General features: G+C 32.2%; 1 long non-coding RNA gene across 1 annotated transcript; it reads left to right on the top strand.

Moving 5' to 3' along the window:
- The first annotated feature begins 3,669 nt into the window (after positions 1-3,669).
- LOC111367336 lies at positions 3,670-6,358 on the top strand. Its single transcript, XR_002697795.1, has 3 exons — positions 3,670-3,910; positions 4,819-4,896; positions 5,893-6,358. It is a non-coding gene; the product is annotated as an uncharacterized LOC111367336 (long non-coding RNA).
- Positions 6,359-7,844: the final 1,486 nt, after the last annotated feature.

Genomic DNA, 7,844 nt, shown 5'->3' with positions numbered 1-7,844 from the left:
GATGGCTTGCCGCACGGAAAATACCATGTTGTAAGTTATGTTTGTTAAAGAAAATTATAATCGATCAAATCATCCAATTCACCAAAATCGCCATATGTGAAACGCGACTTTCACAACTACCCTATAAACTTCTATAAGGCCCTAGTTATTCATCTCCAATTTCAACAAAAAAAAAGGCCCCCAAATTCACTCATATTATGCATGTACAGTTAAACCCTGTATTGAGACATGACTAATTGTTGAGGAGGACTTTGAAAAACTATTGTGTATAAAGTCCCATCCTCCAATTGTACCATTTATTCGATGTCTCTCTTATCTCAATATTACATTTTTCTAAAATAATTATTGTAACCTAATTTTCACGGGATATAAATGCCCAAAACCATCCAGAACAAAGGGGGACGCTTCCAGACCTATTTCTTTCATCTTGGTGCTCAAGAAAATCCATGGAAAACTAAGGAACTCGGTGAAGCAACGAAGGAACTCATTGGATTTGGAGATTTCACGTCATAATTTCATGTAATTCGAACTCTCTTTGCTTAATAATTTCTAGATTTGGATTTTCTCGTTATGAATTAGTATTGAAATTTGTTTAACTTTTAATAAATTTCTCATGGATTCAGTCATGCTTTTTCCATTGTTAAATTAAACTATTTGTTGAGTTTCAATTTAAATTACTTATGGTTGAGATTATTTTAACTTTTATCAAATCCTTTATAGATCTAGACACGCTCTTTCTATCGAATGAATTAAATAATTGTTGAATTTTAATCTTAATATCACTTTATTGGCGGATTGATTACTGCCTTATACCTGACGTAAATGGTCGATTTTTGATCTTGTTCCAATAAAAATGTGCGAATGTGTTATAGAAAATCTAGATTCTAGAAACATAATTGGAATAAAATTGGACTTCACTGTTAAATCTTCCAATTAGAGAGTTGGGAAGAAAACCTCTAATTGAGTAAAAATACATGAATTATTGATGTTGATTGATCTAATCCAATGGGGGAACTCCGACTCTTCACTAATTCGCATATTGATAATTAATTTTTATTTCAAGTGACAAATCATTCCCACATTTAATTACGAAAACCCTAGTTTGTTTGATCTTTTGAGAATTTTTTCATCTCCCTGTGGATACGACACTCCAAAGTTGTACTACAATCACCGCGTTATTCTTTGGGCGTAATCAGAAACACAAAGTGAATATAGCAAAAATTAATAATTGGTATTAATTCTGCCATATTGGGGGGTAATGTTGACACGCAAAAAGTTCAGCCCAAGTCGAATAGCCCAAGGAATGAAGCCCAACTGGAAGATCCCCAAAAAATAAATAGCCCAAAGAACGAATCAATCAGGCAATGCAGGATAAAGGCCCAAATAGAGAAGCCCATGAACACGGTAATACCATCGCCCAAGGTTGCAAGTCGCCTAAGATTTGAGCGAATGAATTGCCATGCAGTCGCCCAGAGCTGTGACCCTGCTTTCGTTCAAACATTCGAGTCGCCCAGCATCTTAGCAAACATAAGATGTTATGGTTACCCAAAAGTGCAGTTAATAAAGCAGTTATTGGGTAGTCCTACCACGTCCCACGATTCAAGGAATTCAATTGAAGACAGTTGAACGACAAAAGTAATGGCAGCAGTTAGAGAAGCAGTTTTATGACAAGTTGGCCACTATAAGGAACGTGGGTAGTTATAGAGCGATCAAGCAGTTTTTAAGTGGTTGATCATGAAGAGATCATCCAGGAAGTATAAAAGGAAGAAAAGATATAGAGTAAAAGACCTCGAATCAAACACTCTCAAACAGAGAATATGTAACTTTCAATTTCTTAGTTTAGATTTAAACACTTCTTTTACAGTAACTCGTGTGCTTGTGTCCCTTAGAGGCATTCTGTTTTTATTTTTCAATTGTAAAGTCATCGCCAATAAAAACACCCCTTTTTGGGGACTTTGTCTCAAGAGGTTTGTCCCTTACACAATCATCTGATCCCTTTTTAATTGTTAGTGACTAACCCGCGCGAAACAATATGTATTATTTTTATAGGCGAAAATCCTGACTTAGAGGTAAAATAACCATAAAAGGATGTGAATTAGCACTTTATTGGAGCTTTAAGAGAGATTTGGAGAGCTGCCAAGAAGCTTAGTCTTTATTAGAAGCTCTGAAAGTGCTAATCAAACTAACTTGCAAGTGCCTAGGACCAAATTTGGCTTTTGAAGAACTTTAGGGACCAACTTAAACTTTCTCTAAGCTTTGAAGGATCAAGTTTGAAGGAAAATAAAAGTTTAAGAACTAAAGTAGAAGAGTCTGTGTTGGTGCATTTCAATATTAAAAATTCATTCGTTACATTTTTCTTTAATAAATTTGTAGGATTTGGAAGTTAGGAAAGTGGAGAGGTTTGATACTTGGAAAATGAAAGGTGAAAAGATTCATGTGCTTATGACAACTTTTTTATTTTGGGTGGCCTATTTTTACCTATAAATAGGACCATTTCTTGGTCATTCATCAACACACCACAACAATCAAAATTCTTTTGACTTTCTCTTATATTCTCACTCATTTTTCTTGAGAGATTATTGAGCAAAGAAGGGTGTTTCTTTTAGAACCTGTTTGGGAGTGATTTTTTCCTCCAAAAATTGATTTTTTTACTATTATTTTACTATTCTGCCGTTATATTTGACTTTTTCTCTCACAGGTGGACCCCACTTTTCTCCTAACGATCAAAAAATCAATTCTCAAAATCACTCCCCAATAGGCTCTTAGTGAAACTTTGAGCTCAACTACTTATGCAAAGTTTGTTTGAGCCATACCACAAATAATCAAGTTGTTGTATCTTGGAGGGAACAAGTTATAAAGAAATTCTGCCGCACTGTGTTTTAGGCTTTGTCAATCATAGAAGGCTTGAACCCCCTTAAAGAGAGCAAGATATCTGCCTCTTAGTCCGTCCCATTTCGTTATCTTTTGATTCATTTTGTAACTCCATTTTTTATTATTGAAATTTCACCAAAAGTTTAGAATATGAAGGATCAATCTAAAAGAAATTTGTAGTAAAAATGAATTTGGGTGATTAGAGATGGACGGACCAAAAGTGTTCAAAAAACGACTAAAGCTGCATCGAAAGCTAAAAACAAGGGTTTTGGTTGCAGTTATACTTTTTGCGATCGCAACTGCCTATTTGCCGCAAGTGACTGCAGTGTCAGTCCAAATTAAAGATTGTGAATTTCATTTCATAGTTCAATGGCACTTCGATAATGTGTGTACACGACTTTCAATGCACGCTAACAACCATATATTATTGTATCATTTTTACAACATTTATTTACGGCACACATATAAGGCGCATCTGTAAAAATAGATTTTTTACAGCATGCATTAAATATGTGCCGTACTTAAAGTATTTAAGGTATGCATGTTGGACACGTCGTAAAATCTTAATATTTACGACATAATTCTCAAGCATGTCGTATAAGTTGATAAAAAAATATTTGTCATTTTTAATTTTTTTTTTTGTTTTAAAATGAACTATTTACTATGTGTGTTAGCCCCTGTTTGACCTTCATTACGTGGAAAAATTAATGGGTAGAATAATATTTTTTTGAAAAATAAGTGGTTGAAAAAAAAGAAAATTTTTTTGATTTACGTGTAATATTATTTTATTTCTTTTCCATCTCTCTCGTGTTTTCATTTGTTTTCTTTCCTCCCCTTCTGCTCTTTTTTGTCCAACTTCTCATTTCCTCCTTCGATTGCCTTCCCCTTTCCCAATTTAATCAACCATCCAGTCAATCAGAGGCTGGTTCAATCGATGATTGGGCACCGCTCTATTCCCTCTCCCATTGTTCAATCACTGATTGTCGACTGCTACTAATTTTTACTCTCGCCGGCCTATCTCTTCTCATTTCTACCTCCAGTAAGTCGCCCTACAGTTATTGTTTTGTCTTGGGTCTGGGACCCTATATGCTCACCATTTTCCTCTCTCTCTATTCTCGTTTGTGAAAAACTCTGTGAATTTTTATGATATTAATCATTTGTTTTGATTTTTTTTTGTAGTCACAGTGAGAAGCGTATTTATATTCAATGGTTTTGTAAGGGTTCGTGTGTTTTCCATTGCTATTTTAGAACTTCAATTGAATAATCTATGATTGTTTTTTTTGATATGCGGTGAATAATTTTTAGACATTTCTTGATTTTTAGGTTTTATTCATATTATTTGTTTAGTTAACGTTATCGTGAATCAATATTTGATTCTAGATACGTGTTTGTAAATTGAGGCGGATTTAGTAGCCAGATTAAGTGCTAATATGAATAACAATCTGATGTTCTAAAATAAGATAATGACTACTATTATACTGATTAGTGTAAGCCAAAAAGAAAAAAACATAGTAAATCTCTCCATTATCGAATCAGATAACAACTAGAAACCTACACAAATTATAGTAAAAATCAAACACACATTGCGTTATAGTAAAAGGGCAAAACCCAATAAAGATACACGTAAATCACACGTTCGTTATAGTAGATTGTCTTAAGAAATTTAATTCAGCTAATATTTCTGTCTATTTGGTTTGTTTGGTGTTTCCTCCCATAAGTTTCCTTAATTATTTTGGAGCTAAAGAGAGTGTTTTTGTTCTTGAATGTGCTAATGGATAGAATATCCCTCTTTTTTCTTCAATCTTACGCATTTTGTTTTTTTGGGCCTCTTCATTTTCAGTATACAAATTGTGAAATTGGGTCAGAGGTTTCTCTTTTTGTGTAATAAAATATTATTTTTGTTACTTTTAAGCATTCTGGGTAAAGAATTTAAATTGTGTTCTACAGTTTAAAGTCCAAGTCATGCAATGCATCTGGATCAAAAGCATGTCAAGCGAAGTTGCATAGAGATCAACTAAATGAGAGGTATTATTTTTCTTTCCTCAAGTTGCTCAGAGAGTATCATCTGAGTTTCATAGTTCTCTTACAATTCGGTGAAGGTTCCTCAGAATGTGGTCTATCCTTGAAGGTGGAGATTGCTTGAAAAGATTTGTGTAAATGTTTTGCTGGAAAAGATTAGACATTCTGGATAAATGTTTGCAGGGAAAGATCTAAAGCATATTTGCTTGAAGGGTCAGAATTTCATAGTTCACTCATTACAACAAATGTAGCTTGTCACTACTATTCTGAAGTCCTTGTCCCAAGATGTTTCCACTTTGAATATTTTTTTCATAGGTGGTACTTAATAGAAAGTATCTTTGCTTGGTGTAGAGCAATGATATTATTAATGAAGTATGTAGTCAGCTAGAGCATTTTTGCACAGCTAAGACAAAGATTGAGAAACAATAATCAAGAGTTTTAACCATTAAAGAGAGAGATATCTAATTAAAATTTGTGCTGGATGCAGAGAAAAAATTGTATCCCAATTTATTTCTATTGAAATTGAGCACAAGGTTATTTTTATTTTAAGTCCTCTTCCTTACACTCCATGATTTACAGCTTCTTAATGAAACAAGGTTTCTGTAGTTGACAATTCTATGTTTAGAATGCTTGTTAGGTTCTCCAGCATGTTATGATTAGCCTCATTATGTTTACATTCAAACCTGAGGATCTGCAATGCTCCTTATTTTGTTATATTATTCGGGAACTACTTGCCTGAGACTAATGTTAAATTTAGCTATCCTAAGGTAACGATACATTTCACTATGTTTTTTATGTACTATCGTGTTTATGTTCTTTATATATTACCAAATTTGGTGTCAGGTTTATTAATGAAAGGATTGAATTTCTAGTTATTTCAAGAAGAAAGACTAATGAAGAAAGTAAGGAGATACATGTGACGTCCCAATCAAATTCAAATGGATTGTCAAAGATATCATCCGAGTTTTCTCAATTTTTACATACAAGGTGTTGAATTTGTAGGTATGAAGAAGGATCGGTCTAAAAGTGTTGTTGAGATTCCTGCTTCAGTTTTGGAGTTCTTTACCAGAAGCAAACAATTGTGAGGGAAGCGCGTTGCAACAATACCACTCTGGTGGAGAATGGAGAGACATGCTAGGTGTGGTTTCCCATAGAAAAAATGAGGCACTGGCTCAAGAAAATTTCGGTAATATGTGGACAAAAGGAAGAAATCACAAGAGGGAAGAACGTGCAAATCAGATGGGAAAAACTTTAAATCTAAAGACTCCAGTGACGACTCTGAGACGGAACTGTTTGGAAGAATATATAGTGGAGCAACAACTTCTTCATCCATGTCCTTAGCTTCTTAGAATTATTTAGATACTCTCTACATTTTTATTGTATTAAATTGTAGTCAATATTTTGGTTTATTGAAATTATGTAAAACATGATTAGATGTGTGTTAATGTATATAATTTTGTTATTTAAATATTATATTTTTGCTGATTAAAAAAAAAAAACTAAATTGGCATTTAGGATGTGCATATGGATGTGAAAAGATACATCTTTTTCATTGCATGCACACGTATGCCTTAAAAGGTGACATCTTTTTATGGCATGCATATGCAAGCTGTAAGAAGTCAATTGATGGTGTTCATTCCATTTTTTTACGGTATGCTTTGTATGTCGTAAAAGGAGGTAAGTACATATGGCATGCAATTGCATGCCATAACAAGTAAAAAAACGTCATATTTATGACATGACTTTGTATGGCATTTATATGTACTCCGTAAGAAACTTTTACATAGTGATAATAAGTTCAGATATACTTTACATAGTGAAAATAAACAATTAAATAGTATTGTAGACTTACTTGTAAATTTAGGAGAAAATTTAGAACGGAACAATTCAAATAAAATAGTAGAAATCTTATCAGAAAATATAAATATAAATATAAAGATTTTAGAAACTAATCTAGAATATATTAAAAATCAAAATACCAAAATACTAAAAAGAAATCTAATAATATAGGAGAAACAGAATCTAGTCCTAACTTAGAAAATTTGGAAAGCGTAGTTAAAACTTTAGAAAAAGAAAAGTCGATAGATAATAAACAAGATTTAGATAATATAATAACTAAACTAGAAAAATTAGATTTAAGTAAAACTAAAGAACTTAGTAGATTTATGAAAACTAAATGGATCTATACATAATGGATAAAAGAAAACAAATCGTAGCCAGTAGTATTAAATTAGTAGGTAATACTTTATTAAGCATATTAAGGTGTGTTTCATTACATTTATTTTCCATGAAAAATATCAGTTTTCCACCCAAATTCCTACTTAGAGTGTTTGATTACTATTTTTTTTCATGGAAAATATTTTCTAACTTTTGAAAATATGCCTAATTTTCCTTGTTTTTAAGGAAGGGTAGAGGTGATTTTTATTTTCTACAAAATATGGAAAAAAATTTCTTTTCTATGAGATATTTTTCATGCCAACCAAACGCACTTTAAGTAGAAAAACAGAATCCGAAACAAGACTAGAATCTCTAATAGATATAGAAGAACAAATAGAAATGTTTAGATAGAATAAACTAAAAATAGTAAAAGCTTTAGACATATATAAAAAAGAAAAATTATTTAGCAAATTTTTAATATACCAGCATTATGGAGAAAGATATGTTTCCTGTACACATAAAGATCAATTTATATCTCTAGATTTAATAGAAAAAGATCAAGTAGACATAGAAATCAAGATGAAAAAACTAGCGAGAGAGCTAAAATAGAAATAGATCAATAATTTGGAAAAAGAAAAGAACCCATGAATACCAAATACGATATAGGAGATAAATATCATTTTCCCCTAGAAGAGACTTTGAATGAATTGATAAAAAATATAAAAGCTTAGGAAAAAGACAAACGGAAGAAGGATCTAATTTACCATTAGCAAGCGATAGATGATTAATATTAGAGT

The sequence above is a fragment of the Olea europaea genome, chromosome 18 (genome assembly GCF_002742605.1).
Source record: "Olea europaea var. sylvestris chromosome 18, O_europaea_v1, whole genome shotgun sequence".
NCBI classification, from domain to species: Eukaryota; Viridiplantae; Streptophyta; class Magnoliopsida; order Lamiales; family Oleaceae; genus Olea; species Olea europaea.
The sequence above is the reverse complement of the archived record's forward strand: the minus strand, read 5'-3'. Positions and strand labels throughout refer to the sequence as shown.